This window comes from Oryx dammah, unplaced genomic scaffold (genome assembly GCF_014754425.2).
Source record: "Oryx dammah isolate SB20612 unplaced genomic scaffold, SCBI_Odam_1.1 HiC_scaffold_1, whole genome shotgun sequence".
Classification (NCBI taxonomy): domain Eukaryota; kingdom Metazoa; phylum Chordata; class Mammalia; order Artiodactyla; family Bovidae; genus Oryx; species Oryx dammah.
Genome location: NW_024070185.1, coordinates 64331536 through 64346991, shown reverse-complemented (window position 1 = coordinate 64346991; position 15456 = coordinate 64331536). Strand labels below are relative to the sequence as shown.

The following is a 15456-nucleotide window of genomic DNA, read 5'->3' as shown; positions in this document are numbered from 1 at the left end:
AAAATTTTAAACACTTAAATCACAGCAATGCCTTGCACAATAAATCAGAGAAATAAAATGTATAGCTCCAACTCTCCAATTCCTCTGGAGTCCCAGTTTCTACCTCCACTTTTGATTTTGCATCATATTTCTTTTTATGCTGAACATTTCCATTTGGAGGTTCATGTTTATGATTTTCCACCTGACAATATCTGTGCTTTATGATTTTTACCTTCTTGTTCAAAGGAACCATTTTTGTTGTAGATCCTGCACTCAGAGCCATGTTCATATGAGCAAAATAAACTCAAAATTTAATTTAAGAATCTTCCTCATTAGGAAAAAATACCTTTAAAAGTCTATATTTATGATTTTCAAATAGAATATTGATTATTCTTTATGTGGCCATTTCCTTTGTAGTTATATTTTAAATGATTTGGTAAAGCAATGAGAAATGCAAGGCATGTTTCTATGCTTTGACTATTTTCTAGCTGCATATAATATTTTCTCCTTGTCACTAACTTTTAATAGTTTGACTAGGAAGTACCAATGTATTGTTTTCCTTATCCTGTTTAAGATTTAACAAAAATCTCTGTGTTAAAATTTTTCATCATAGAAAATTCTCAGCTAGTATCTCTTTAAATACTTTGAATTTTGCCTCTGCTCTATTATTTTTTCTCCTATTGAGACTAATTACACATATCTTAGAAATTTTGAGGATATCTTAAATGTCTCTTATGATATTATTTTCCTTGATTCCTATTTTCTCTTGTTGTGGAATCTGGAGTCTCAAAACGCACCTCAGAGGACACTCAAGACAGTGGAGTACAGTTTATTACACCAGTGGGTCCAAGGGGAATCAGTTCCCAACAAGGACTCTGATGTTTCTGAAAGGCCCAGTTTTATACCCTTTGCTCCATGACTGATTATATGTTAGCAACCTCTTTGTTGTATATGATTGAATTTTACAACAAATAGGTGCTGAGAGAACAAACAATTAAGGTTAAAGGTGGGGGGGGGGGACAATGATTATACATCAAGGGGGATGTCTCCATGGTTAATTTATCAGGGGCAGCCTGACCTCAACTACAATCTCTGTTTGTCATCTGTAGGGAGGGAAGTCTCCAAGAGAGCTGTGTTTCACTAGCAACATTTTCCTCACTCTTGGGCAGGGTTCAGGCCCACCCAGTTCGCATGCTGTCTTTACGATGGATACAGGCTTCAAGACGGAGTCTCTCCTGCATTCCCCACACTGGCACCAACACTCTCTTATCCACTTTAGATATTTTCTGTTGATTTGCTTTCTAGTTCAACAATCCTGTTCAAACTGCTCTTAAGCTTACCGTTGTCATAAAATTTCAGATATTGTATTTTTCAGTTCTAGAATGACCATTTGATTTTTTCATAGACTGAAATTTTCTGATAAACCTTCCATTTTTCTCTTCTTCATTTGTTTAAGTGAATCAGTTACTTCACTTTTTAATTTTTTAATTGAACTATAATTGATTTACAATGTGTTTTAGTTTCCAGTACACAGCAAATTGACTCAGTTAAACATACATATGAATATATTTATTCTTTTTTATTGGAGTATAATTGCTAACAATTGTACGTTAGTTTCTTCTGTACAATGAAGTGAATCAGTTATATGTATATATATATATATCCCCTCCCTCTTGGATGTTGTCAGTAAAATTAAATTGTCTTATTCAGGCTTCAGAGGCAAAAGAGCAGAGCACTTCTGTGGGTGTCAGCCACATCTCCTGTGAGTGTCCTAAGAAAAACATGATAGATAGGGAGAGGATCTTGGAATTTGTTAAGTGCCTAGAGGGGGTCTGGCCAACTACTCCCAGGACTTAGCAACATTCCAAGATTTGCAGGACAAAGCAAACAGGATTGTAAAAACTTTTCATAATACCAGAGCTGCAGTTTTGCTCACAAACTAATAATGATACAGGTTTGTGACATGAGGATTATAAGCAAGGGCCTGAGATACAGCAATCTAAGTCTCACCCAGGGAGCAGACTGCCTGGGACATTTTCTCAGTCGGAACTCTTGACTGCTGTTTCACAGAGCTTCAAAGAGCTGTTTAAGTCTGGATGTTGGCAAATCCAATTTGGTGATCTATGTACTATTGCTCTCCTCTGCTATTTTTTTTTTTTTCTTTTAACATTAGTGTGTTGAAAGTAGACTAGATAGTTCTCTGATAAATATTTTTATTGTTTATCTGTATATAACAAATGGCTTAGTTTGTTAATAAATCCTTTGAATCTGAGATGAAGGTGCAAACTTTTGGCAAAACAGATGTGCCTCCCACCATCCCCGCCAATCACCCATCTAGATCACCAGAGCACCAAGCTGAGCTCCCTGTGCTACGCAGCATCTTCCCATTAGCTATCTATCTTCCACATGGCAGCATATATTCTCTCAATTCGTCCCACCTTCACCATCCCTCCATGTCCACATGTCCCTTCTCTACCTCTGCTTCTCTATTCCCACCCTGCAAAAATGTTCATCTGTACCATTTTTCTAGGTTCCACATATATGCATTAATATGCAATATTTGTCTTTCTATTTCTGACATTTCACTTTGTATGACAGACTCTAGGTCCATCCATATCTCTAAGAATGACCCAATTTTGTTCTTTTATATGTCTGAGTAATATTCCATTGTATATATGTACCACATCTTTGTTATCCATTCATCTGCCTGTGGACATTTAGGTTGCTTCCAGGTCTTGGCTATTGTAAACAGTGCTGCAGTGAACACTGGAGTATATGTATCTTTTTGAATATGATCCTGCAATCTTCCTCCTGGGCATATATCTAGAGAAATCTGTAATTCAATTAGTTATTTTAAAGTCCTTGTCAACCACAGGTAAGAGCTAGACTATCTGTGATTTTGTTTCTATTGTTGCTTTTTCCTCATGATTACCAGTTACACCATCTTGCTTCTTTACATGTCTGGAATTTGAGAGTGTGCCTGGCCCGTCATTAGAGGACCAAATGACATCTTCCACTATTGAAGGTGTTTTCCTTTGCTATACACAAAGCATGAGGGTTGATTCCCTATGTCAGGTGCTGGAAAAATACTTAAAAGCAAAACCTGCCAACCCAGAAAACAGCTCCACAGAGGTATATGTAAAAGTGGCCATTTATATAAGCAGCTAGACACAACTCATTGCATATATGTAAATCATCTTTATGGATCAAAAAGAAAAATGAACTTCTATCATCTTTTCAATAAGCAGGAAGTCACAACTTGAAGCTAAGTGCCTGAGGTCCCAGAGACAGGAGGACATCTCTTTGAAATACAAACAAGGAGGACTTGCTTCTTGTTGTTGGTATTTCAAACAGAGAGCTCCAAAATCTCCAAAAAAGGCATTCCTAGCATATAAGACCAGCAAGAGTCTCATTTAACTTTCAAAAAGATGTGTCTACACAGGAAGCCCAGCCTAATGCTCTGTGATGACCTAGAGGGGTGGGTAGCCAGGGGGAGGGAAGCTTTACAAAGAGATGATACGCATATGATTAGGGCTGCCTGCAATGGGGGATACCTGGGTTCAATCCCTGAGTCAGGACGATCCTCTGCAGAAGGAAATGGCAACCCACGACAGTATTCTTGCCTGGAGAATCCCATGGACAGAGAAGCCTGGTGGGCTACAGTCCATGGGGTTGCAAAGAGTCAGACATGACTGAGTGACTAACGCTACATGGCAGAAACCAACACAACATTGTGAAGCGATTTTCCTCCAATTAAAAAATAAAGTTAAAAAATGTGTATTCATCTCATAGAGGTAGGAAAAGCACTTACAATGTCAAATTTTCTAAAGAAAATGCAAAAGAGGAATGAGGAAGATGAAGTTATTTTGATCTTGGACAGCATGGTAAATTTTAAACTTCAGTTCAGTTCAGTCACTCAGTCATGTCTGACTCTTTGCAACCCCATGAATAGCAGCACACCAGGCCTCCCTGTCCATCACCAACTCCTGGAGTTCACTCAGACTCATGTCCATTGAGTCAGTGATATCATCCAGCCATCTCATCCTCTGTCATCCCCTTCTCCTCCTGCCCCCAATCCCTCCCAGCATCAGTCTTTTCCAATGAGTCAACTCTTCACATGAGGTGGCCAAAGTATTGGAGTTTCAGCTTTAGCATCATTCCTTCCAAAGAAATCCCAGGGCTGAGCTCCTTCAGAATGGACTGGTTGGATCTCCTTGCAGTCCAAGGGACTCTCAAGAGTCTTCTCCAACACCACAGTTCAAAAGCATCAATTCTTTGGTGCTCAGCCTTCTTCACAGTCCAACTCTCACATCCATACCTGACCACAGGAAAAACCATAGCCTTGACTAGACGGACCTTAGTCAGCAAAGTAATGTCTCTGCTTTTGAATATGTTTTCTAGGTTGGTCATAACTTTTCTTCCAAGGAGTAAGCATCTTTTAATTTCATGGCTGCAATCACCATCTGCAGTGATTTTGGAGCCCCCAAAAATAAACTCTGACACTGTTTCCACTGTTTCCCCATCTATTTCCCATGAAGTGATGGGACCGGATGCCACGATCTTCATTTTCTGAATGTTGAGCTTTAGGCCAACTTTTTCACTCTCCACTTTTTTTTAAAATGATGGTCACCGTTACATGTGTCTTCCCTGGTGGCTCAGATGGTAAAGCATCTGCCTACAATGCAGGAGACCCAGGTTCAATCCCTGGGTTGGGAAGAGCCTCTGGAGAAGGAAATGGGAACCCACTCCAGTACTCTTGCCTGGAAAATCCCATGGATGGAGAAGCATTGTAGGCTACAGTCCATGGGGTTGCAAAGTCGGACACAACTGAGCGACTTCACTTTCACTTTACACATGTCAGAGCTGCACTCCATCAGGATTGGGTAGCAGTTTTAGTGAGCTTTCTGCTTTTGTTCAGTTTACCTCTGTTCCTGTCAACTGAGAGTCCAGCATATCTAGTGGTTGCAGAAGATCCATGTCCTCTTTACAGCTTACTCTTGAGCCAGTCAGACAACAGCTTCAAAATCTCATAAATGTCTTGCGTGAAGAACCCGCTGTATGTTACAGGTCCCTCAAATCCCCAACTCTGTCACTTTAGTCCCTGCAACTGTCCCCCAGCAAAGTCTTCTGCCAGATGTAGCACAGAGCCTCAGGCTAGAAGCAAGGATAGAGCCTCAGGGCCAACTCGCTCCTCCCCCTAGAGGTCTCATCTCAGGTTATCTTGTTTCCAGGCCCTGACTACTATAGGTCCTTGTTTCCTAAAGACTCTGAGACTACAGAAGTCCTACTATGTTCCTCAGAAGTTTTGGCATAGCTCTTTCACTTTCCATGCAAAATTTAGCTAATGTCTTCTGAGGAAAGCCAGAATGTGCTTAAAACCCTTGAAGACTCCCATTGTATGACTCTGTGTAACCACCAAGAGCTTTGCCACTTTCCCTTTTTCCCAGAGGTTGTCCTTGACCTTGGCCAAGTCCAGTTTCTCAGCCAATGCCCAGAACTAGCAAATACCCCTTAAGGGTAGGGAAACTTTCAGTTTGCCTGGAATTGTCATCCCTTCTTGACAATTGTACTTCACCTGGTTCTCGTGCTTTCTATAGCCCTCCAATGTAATTAAAAATACAATCTTTGTAATTCTTTCCTTTCTAGGTATTGTTAGCCAAGACTGATGGTGCATTTTGGTATATATTGGAAGCCTAGAATGTTCTCATGTTATTCCTTGAGGTTTCACTTTAAAGACAAAACATTGACCCCTGTTTCCTAATTAAAATAATATCCAAAACCTACAAAGAACTCATAAAATTGAACATTAAAAAACCAAAAAACCCAATTTAAAAAATTGGGCAGAGTATCTGAATGCACATTTTTCCAAAGAAGATATACTTATGGCCAATAGGTACCTTTAAAAGATGTTCAACACCACCAGCCATCAGGGAAATGCAAATCAAAACCACAATGGGATATTACCTCACACCTGTCAGAATGGCTGTTATAATAACAATAAATAACAAATGTTAGCCAAGATGTAGAAGAAAGGGAACACTCATGCACTATTGGTAAGAATGTAAATTAGTGCAGCCACAATGGAGAACAGTATGGTGACACCTTAAAAAAATAAAAATAGAACTACCATAAAATCCAGCAATTCCTCTCCTTGGTATTTGTCTGTGTGTGCTAAGTCGCTTCAGTCGTGTCTAACTCTTTGCGACCACACGGACTGTAGCCTGCCAGGCTCCTCTGTCCGTGGGATTTTCCAGGCAAAAATATTGGAGTGGGTTGCCATGCTCTTCTCCAGGGGACTTCCTGATGCAGGGATTGAACCTGTATTTCCTGTGCTCCTGCGTTGCAGGTGGATTCTTTACTGCTGAGCCACTGGGGAAGCCCACTGGGTATTTGTCTCAAGAAAACAAAAACACAGATTAGAAAAAATATGTGCACCATTATGTTCATTACAGCATTATTTACAATAGCCAAGATATGGGAGCAACCTAAGTGCCCATCAGGAAATGAGTAGATAAAGAATATGTGGTGTACATACACACAACGGAATATTACTCATCCCTAAAAAGAATGAAATCTTGCCATGTGTGACAACATGGATGGACCTAGAAGGTATTATGCTAAGTGAAATAAGTCAGACAAAGAAAAACAAATAAGGTATGGTTTCAATTATGTATGGAACCAAAAAAAAAAAGAACAAAAAAGTAATAAAATCAAGAGTTTAAATACGGAGAACAAAGAAGAGGTTACAGACCAGAGAAGGATGAAAGAGGAGAGAAATAGATAAGAGAGATTATGAGGTATAAAATTCCAGATGTAAAATAAATGATTCACAAATATGAAGTGTATGTATGGAAGTATAGTCAATAAAGTCAATAAAACTATGTAATATCTTTTTAGTGTGACATATTATAGCTAGACTTATTGAAATGTATATAGGAATATTGAATAACTATGTTGTATAACAGGAACTAACATAGTGTCATAGATCAATTATACTTCAAACAAATAAACAAACATACCAGCTCATAGGAGAAGAGATCAGATTTATGATTACCAGAGTTGGTGGGGGAGAAGGATTGAATCAGGTGTTCAAAAGGTACAAACTAACAGTTATAAGATATTTAAATACTAGGGACATTATATAAAACTTGATAGATATAATTGAGACTGCTATATGTTATACATAAAAGTTGTTAAGAGAGTAAATCTGAAGAATTTCCAGCACAAGAAAAAATTTTCTATTTCTTTACTTTTTATCTATATGAAATAATGGATGTTCACTAAATTCAGTGTGATAGTCACTTCATGATGTATGTAAATGAAATCTACATGCTATACACCTTAAGTTATACAGTGCTATATGTTAATTTTATCTCAATAAAAATAGAAAATATTTAAATAATAATATCATCTACATTTTCCCAATAATTTGTAACTATTAATTCTCCCAAAGCACAAATTAAACAAATATCATCTGATTTTTCTCAAATGCCTCTGTCCCTGTAATGAGTCACTTCTTATTTTGTTTCTTTTTCTTGACATCTCACATTTTTCTTAAATTGTGGTACTTCCACCCTAGGCACAGACATATCATTGCAAAAGTCCCTCTACAGAATCTTTCTCTCATCTTTGTAATCTGACATTAACTGGTTTAAAAATGAATTATTACTTTGTTTCTATGAGCTATAAACAAAGCAGGATTGCTTTCATTTACTTAGCAAAATAGAGGGATGTTTTAATGTGAATAATAACTCATTAATTGGCTTGTTATGTTTGCATAGCTATTTTAGAGTGGAGTGCAAGTTCAGTACATTATATATAATGGCTTAAAAAATTTAATAGTTAAATTATATGCACAGCTTCCCTGGTGGCTCAGATGGTAAAGAATCTGACTGCAATGCAGGAGATCCAGGTTTGATCCCCAGGTCAGGAAGATCCCTGGAGAAAGGAATGGTTACCCACTCCAGTATTCTTGCGTAGAAAATTCCATGGAGAGAGGAGCCTGATGGGCTACAGTTCATGGAGTGGCAAAGCGTCAGACATGACTGAAGCAACTTAGCATGCATGCATGCATGCACAGATTAAATGAAGAGTACAATGCAAGAAATATTCACCCTAAAGAATAAAGAAAATGATATGTCCTTGATGTGTCAGAGGTCACTTTAGAGAAAAGTAGTGCTCTGAGTCATTAATTGACTTATTCATTGATACAACAAATATTGATCAGGTCCTTTATTAAAAGCTTCAGTGACCACTGACTGGTGGCTGTTTAGAATTCTAGTTGGTAGAGAAAGTGATTAATCATTTGTAAACAGATTTGGAAGATGACAGACATTGACTAAAGTGCTGGAAAATTAGAATCAAGGGGGATATTAACAGATTACCCAAAGAGGAAATGAACAGCAAAATATGAGATGTCCAAAACTCCAAGTATTTTTACTAAAGTGCTAACAAAAAATTGATATGGGCCAAAAATAGTTTATCCTCTTCATGTATCATAGACATTGATTAGTAAAAGACTGTTCAGTTAAAAGCAAATAGCATAAATAACATAAATTTTGGTCAATAATAGCAATCTCTTGCTGTATACTCCATAGTGATGTATTTTTATGCTATAAAGTATGAAAAAATTAGAAGTCTTTATATTTACCATGGGAAAGACTCTAAAATCTTTAGCAAATGGGAAGATAAAACCATTTGTGTGTTCATTATTTAAAACTGCCGCAGTGGGGAGTCCTGCCAGTGAGATGCTTGAATAGTCCTTGGTTAGAAGAAATCTAGCAAACAGTAGGACACTAATGAACTGGAGTCTTGTTTCAGCAACAGTAAATGTGAATGAGATTTGAAGTAGTGAAGCAGGTTGTGTCTCCCCAAGGTGCAATCAATACAGAGTAATTTCCTTACCCCCTTATATTCTTCATATAGCACCAGCATCACCTGACTTTCAGTTATTCCTGACTCGATAATGGCTGTGGTCACAGATACTTGTGTGTTGCTAGGAGATAACAAAGTCCCATCAATAGCAGCAGTCTTATTCAGCCTATTCCTACAGGTGAGTGATATATATTTGGGTCATGATTCAAACATTAACTCAAGAAAGACTTTTAAAACCATGTCCACTAAATAGGATTAAGGAGTCAGAAGATCTGGGATTCCTCTACCAAATTCAACTCCCATCTTTAGATATTGAACAGCAATCACTTGGGGAACTTTTGATAGCAAAATACTGCAAACATCAAAACACACCTCCAGTTCAATCCTGGGAGCTTGGTCATGTGAACCTAATCTGGTCATCTCTTTGTGCTAGAAGTTCCACCAGTGAACTATGGACTCAGGAGAAGGTGAGGGAGTGAAAGAAAACACTGAATGTTTGGCTACCAAGGATTCTGCTGCTGGGCTAGGATCACCAATAGGTATTTTGAAACTTTATTGAGTAAAACAGAGTTTATTTATTTTTAATATTTTTATTAAACTTTTTTTTATTAGAGTATGGCTAATTAACAATGTTGTGATCATTTCAGGTCCATAGCGAAGGGACCCAGGCATACCTATACAAGTATCCATTCACCCCCAAATTCCCCTCCCATCTGAGCTGCCACATAACATTGAGCAGAGTTCCTTATGCTATACAGTAGGTCCCTCTTGGTTATCTATTTTAAATATGGAGGTAAAATGGAGTTTTAGATGTAAATAAAATAAAGTTCTCTTCTTGTTGTTGTTCAGTCACTAAGTCATGTCTGACTCTTTGTGACCCCATGGACTGTGGCACACCAGGCTCCTCTATCCTCCTCTATCTCCTGGAGTTTGCTGAAATTCATGTTCATTGAGTCAGTGATGCTATCTAATCATCTCCATCCTCTACTGCCCCTTTATCCTTTTGCCTTCAATCTTTCCCAGCTTCAGCATCTTTTCCAATGAGTCAGCTCTTCACATCAGGTGACTAAAGTTAAAGACAAAACTTTGAGGATCCACAGAAAGAGAGACAAAGCCATCTCTGAAATGGGTGTGAAAGTCTCAAATACATAGGGCAGCCACAGTAACCAGACCTGCATGGGACCAGAGAGGCCTATGTTCTCCCAAGCAGCCCAAGATCAGCATATGAGGGGGTGGAATATTAGGGAGATAGTTCCAAAGAAGCATGAGAAGGGGATGTAACGAAGTGAGAGGGAAGAAAGGAAGGCAACTCAAGATGCACAGATGAGCAAGTGGCTACTATGAGAAATGGCTCCGTCACACAGGGGACCCTGGGGGACAACACACCTCAGAGTTGTCCCAGCTGAAGGATGAAGTAGCTATTGCAGCACCAGTTGTATCATTGACTGAGAAATGAGACGGCAACCCAGGGACATTAATTTCCTGGCACTTCTGATCTTCCATATAGATATATATAAGCTTATATATATATAAGCTAGACATGCTCTTTCATAGGCAGAGAAAGTTTCAGACAGAGCCCTGGGAGTTGTAGCGATAAACCCTTAGCATCATGAAAATGTAGGTGCCAACAACACCTTCTGCACACAAGGGTGAGAGGCACGGCAGAGTGAGTGTGAACTCCAGAACAAAGATGAACTTAACAGCACTGTGAGGACGGTCTTTCCTTATTTCTCAGTAGAGAAAAACCAACAGTGATACCACAAATTAGAAGTCATTAACTACTGCAGATGCAGAGTATTTTTTATTTGGTATGCAGCATAAATTTAACAAATATGTATCCATATTTATATTTATGCTTACTCTAATGGAATATGTTTCTCATTCTTTGCCCTGAGCCAAGAAACTGGATTTATCTTTTCTCATTTATTTATTGCCTAAATTAGATAACCACTGATGTTCAATGAATTAATAATATGAATGTGCTTGCCACCTGGACAGCCCTTTGTAGAATGAGTGCAGAACCAAGTTTGGGCATGAGTGAGTCACAGAAAAGTGCTGTCAAGATCTGTGCAACACTGCACAAATGTTAGTTAATAAGAGAATGATGACCTGGGTGTGACTCTGTGCATGGCAGAGGCTCCAAAAGAAAAGGGACATTCCCAGGATTCTTGGCTGCCCACAGATGGAATTTCTATTTTCTCTTTGACCCAATAGGGTAAATCAAAACTTGTAATAGAGCATGGGCCACAACCTAAATGAAAATGACAATTACATATTCAAATAAAAAGTATGTTGAACACTCGAAGTCTGATATTGTATAGGAATCCACTATTAATTTTTTTAAATTCCATAATACATAAACTTTATTGAAGTATAGTTGACTTACAATGTTTCAGATGTGCAGCAAGGTGATTCAGTTATACATGAACCACATATATTATTTTTTATTAACTTTTTTATTTTCAAAATCAGTGTATGTTATAAAAATTCTAAAATTTTTAAAATGTGTGTAGGAGAAAATATAAGTCCTTTGACATTCTAACCCTCTTAAAGTAGATGAGTTATTTTGGTACGCTTAGTTCCAAAATGCTTCCAGTTCATTTCTTTACCATTTTAGCACAGCTTTCCACATTTGGCATATTCATACTCAACAATGCCAATGTCTGAATATGACAGCATTTGGAAAGTGGGAATTGGTGATTTAACTTTTTGTAGATGGGTCTCTGTGTTCACTGAAGAAACTAAGGGGGCTCAGGAGACTATCCATCCCAGTCTTGCCTAACCTGAGCATCTGGGTCAGAGACACACTCTTGGAGTACAGAGATTATGCCCATGTACTGAGAATACAGAGTGCAATGAAAGATGTGTGTTTCTTATAAGCTTCCCACTCTATGGTATTCCACTATAGCAGCCTAAATTGTCTAAGACGGAAATTGTTTACCAAGAGGTAAGAGTCTTACTGTAACAAAATACCATAAAAAAATGTAGAAATGTCTTTGGAACTGGAGAATGGGTAGAGACTGGAAGACTTTTGAAGTGCATGCTAGCAAAGTCTAGATTGCTGGGAACAGACTTCCAAAGATGATTCTAGTAAAAGCTCAGAAAGAAAAGAGAGCTGTAAAGAAAGTTTTCATCTTCTTCAGTTCAGTCACTCAGTCATGTCCAACTCTTTGTGACCCCAGGAACTGAAGCATGCCAGTCTTCACTGTCCATCACAACTCCTGGAGTTCACCCAAATTCATGACCATTGAGTCAGTGATGTCATCCAATGCCTAAATTACTGTGAAGAGAACATTGGTAGAAACACGGACAGTAAAGGCCAGTCTGATGAAGTCTCAGATGGACATGATGAACATGTTATTGGACAATGATTACAACTTTTATCCTTGTTGTAAAATGGCAAATAAATTGGTTGAACTGTGTTTGTGCTCTGGTATTTGTAGAACGTAGAACTTTCAAGCAATGAACTTGGATGTTTAGCTGAAGAGATTTTTAAGCAAAGTGTTGAATGAGTCATTTGGGTTTTCCTGGCTGCTTATAGTAAAATGGAGAGGAGAAAAATAAATTGCAGATGGAACTGTTAAGCAAAAGGGAAGCAGAAATTATCCGTCTGTTCATATTACAAGAATTTGTGTTTGGGAAGGGATACTAACAATGTGGCAAATCAACTTTTTGATAATGAGAATAGAGTGGGTGAGAACCAAGGACTTAATCATCTTAGCAAAAACAGGAGCAGATATGGAATTGTGCCAATGGAAGTACTGCAAGCTGGGAAAATAAGACAAAATGAAGGAAAACTGCCAGGCTTCTTAGACCCTACATGGTTGACCATATTCAGCTATGAATATTCATTACTCTTTAAAACAAGAGAGGAAGGACTCTGAAGATGCTTCAGAGATCATCAGGGCTGCCACACCCACCCAAGGACCAGAGAGCAGAGAGGGGGTGGGGGAACAGGTCCACTCGACTTCAGTTTCAAAGTGAAGTGAAGTCGCTCAGTCGTGTCCGACTCTTTGCGACCCCATGGACTGTAGCCTATCAGGCTCCTCCATCCATGGGATTTTCCAGGCAAGAGTCCTGGAGTGGATTGCCATTTCCTTCTCCAGTTTCAAAAGGTGGGGCCAAAACCCAGGGCAGCTATGAGGGCATAGCTACCTGGCATAGCCATAGACAATTCATAATAAATGAGTATGATTGATTGTGTTCAAATAAAAGTTTATGATCACTGAAATATGAATATCAAATAATTTAACTTATAAAATGTACTTTTTTGGATTTTTTCCTAACATTGTAAAATATAAAATCTATTCTTCATTTATGTGCCATATATGAACAGGTTGCAGGCCCAGTTTGACTCAAGGGCTGTAGTGTGGTGACCCCTGCTTTAAATTTTCACATGGATTTTAGAATCAACTTGTCTTATCTATAAAAATTTATGTCACTATTTTGTATGGGATTGCATTAAATCTATTGATGAATTTGAGAATAAATGACATCTTAACTGTATTGAATATTCCAACACATGAACATAGTATGTGTCTCTATTTATAGACCTTCTTTGATTGCTTTCATCTCTGTTTACAGTTTTTAGCATATAGATCCTATGCATATTTCATTAGGTTTTTAACATAGTCAGCCCCAACACAATTGACATTTTGGGATGGACAGTTCTATGTTATGAGTTGTTACCCTGTAGCATTACAAAATGCTTCATGTCAGCCTTGGCATTACCTATTAGATGTTAGTAGTATGCATACCCCCAATGTGACAACCAAAAATGCCTTCAGACATTATGAACCCCTGGTTAAGAATTATATATATATATATAAAATCACTTATATATAATATAATACTTTAAATTATTATATTATACATATAATATAGTATTATATTATATTAAAGTATTATATATATAAGTGGAAAATTCTGAAAGAGATGGGAATACCAGAGCACCTGACCTGCCTCTTGAGAAACCTAGGTTAGGAAGCAACAGTTAGAACAGGACATGGAACAACAGACTGGTTCCAAATAGGAAAAGGAGTACGTCAAGGCTGTATATTGTCACCCTGCTTATTTAACTTATATGCAGAGTACATCATGAGAAACGCTGGGCTGGAAGAAGCACAAGCTGGAATCAAGATTGCTGGGAGAAATATCAATAACCTCAGATATGCAGATGACACCACCCTTATGGCAGGAAGTGAAGAGGAACTAAAGAGCCTCTTGAGGAAAGTGAAACAGGAGAGTGAAAAAGTTAGCTTAAAGCTCAGCATTCAGAAAACGAAGATCATGGCATCTGGTCCCATCACTTCATGGGAAATAGATGGGGAAACAGTGTCAGACTTTATTTTTTTGGATCCAAAATGACTGGAGAGGGTGATTGCAGCCATGAAATTAAAAGACACTTACTCCTTGGAAGGAAAGTTATGACCAACCTAGATAGCATATTTAAAAGCAGAGACATTACTTTGCCAACAAAGGTCCATCTAGTCAAGGCTATGGTTTTTCCAGTAGTCATGTATGGATGTGAGAGTTGGACTGTGAAGAAAGCTGAGTGCCGAAGAATTGATGCTTTTGAACTGTGGGTTGGAGAAGACTTTTGAGAATCCCATGGACTGCAAGGAGATCCAACCAGTCCATTCTAAAGGAGATCAGTCCTGGGTGTCTTTGGAAGAAATGATGCTAAAGCTGAAACAGTACTTTGGCCGCCTCATGTGAAGAGTTGACTCATTGGAAAAGACTCTGAAGCTGGGAGGAATTGGGGGCAGGAGAGAAAGGGACGACAGAGGATGAGATGGCTGGATGGCATCACCGACTCAATGGATGTGAGTTTGCATGAATTCCAGGAGTTGGCGATGGACAGGGAGGCCTGGTGTGCTGCAATTCATGGGGTCACAAAGACTCGGACACGGCTGAGTGACTGAACTGAACTGAACTGAATACTTTAAATAATACTCTTTCAAATATAGAAGTATAATTCATTTTTTCAAGTTGACTTTTAACTTGCAATATTGCTCGCTCATTTTTGCATTCTAGGAACTTTTTTGTAGAGTCCTAGGAACTTTCTGAATTCCCTGGTGGCTCAGTGGTAAGGAAGTCACCTGCCAATGCAGGAGATGTGGGTTCAATCCTAAGGTTGGGAAGATCCCTTGGAGAAGAAAACGGCGACCCACTCCAGTTTTCCTGCATGGAAAATCTCATTAACAGAGGATTCTTGTGGTCTACACTCCATGGGGTCATAAAAGAATCAGACACGATTCAGCAACTAAACAATAATAATGTTCTACATAGACAATCATGTTGTCTACAAACAGAATATTTTATTTCCTCCTTTCTCAAAAATTTTTTCCTTGACTTATTGAAATTGCTAAACTTCCAGTACAATATGGAATAAGAATCAAGAGGGCAGATATCCTTGCCTGCTTCCTTACCTTTCAGTCTTATTATTAAGTAGAGTTTAAGCTGCAGGGCTTTCTTGTTACCTTTAACAGCTCTTTTATATTCCTAGTCTGATATGAAATGTATTTGCTGTTGTTCAGTAGCCAAGTCATTTCCAACTTTTTGTGACACCATGGACTGCAGCCTGCCAGGCTTCCCTGTCCT

At 38.4% G+C, this 15456-nt stretch overlaps 1 non-coding gene and 1 pseudogene across 1 annotated transcript; both read left to right on the top strand.

Annotated features, from left to right (window-relative positions):
* LOC120875561 overlaps nt 1-15456 on the top strand; it is a 43066-nt pseudogene that overhangs the window by 15418 nt on the left and 12192 nt on the right.
* Nucleotides 4624-4695, top strand: TRNAC-ACA. Its single transcript has one exon. It is a non-coding gene; the product is annotated as a tRNA-Cys (tRNA).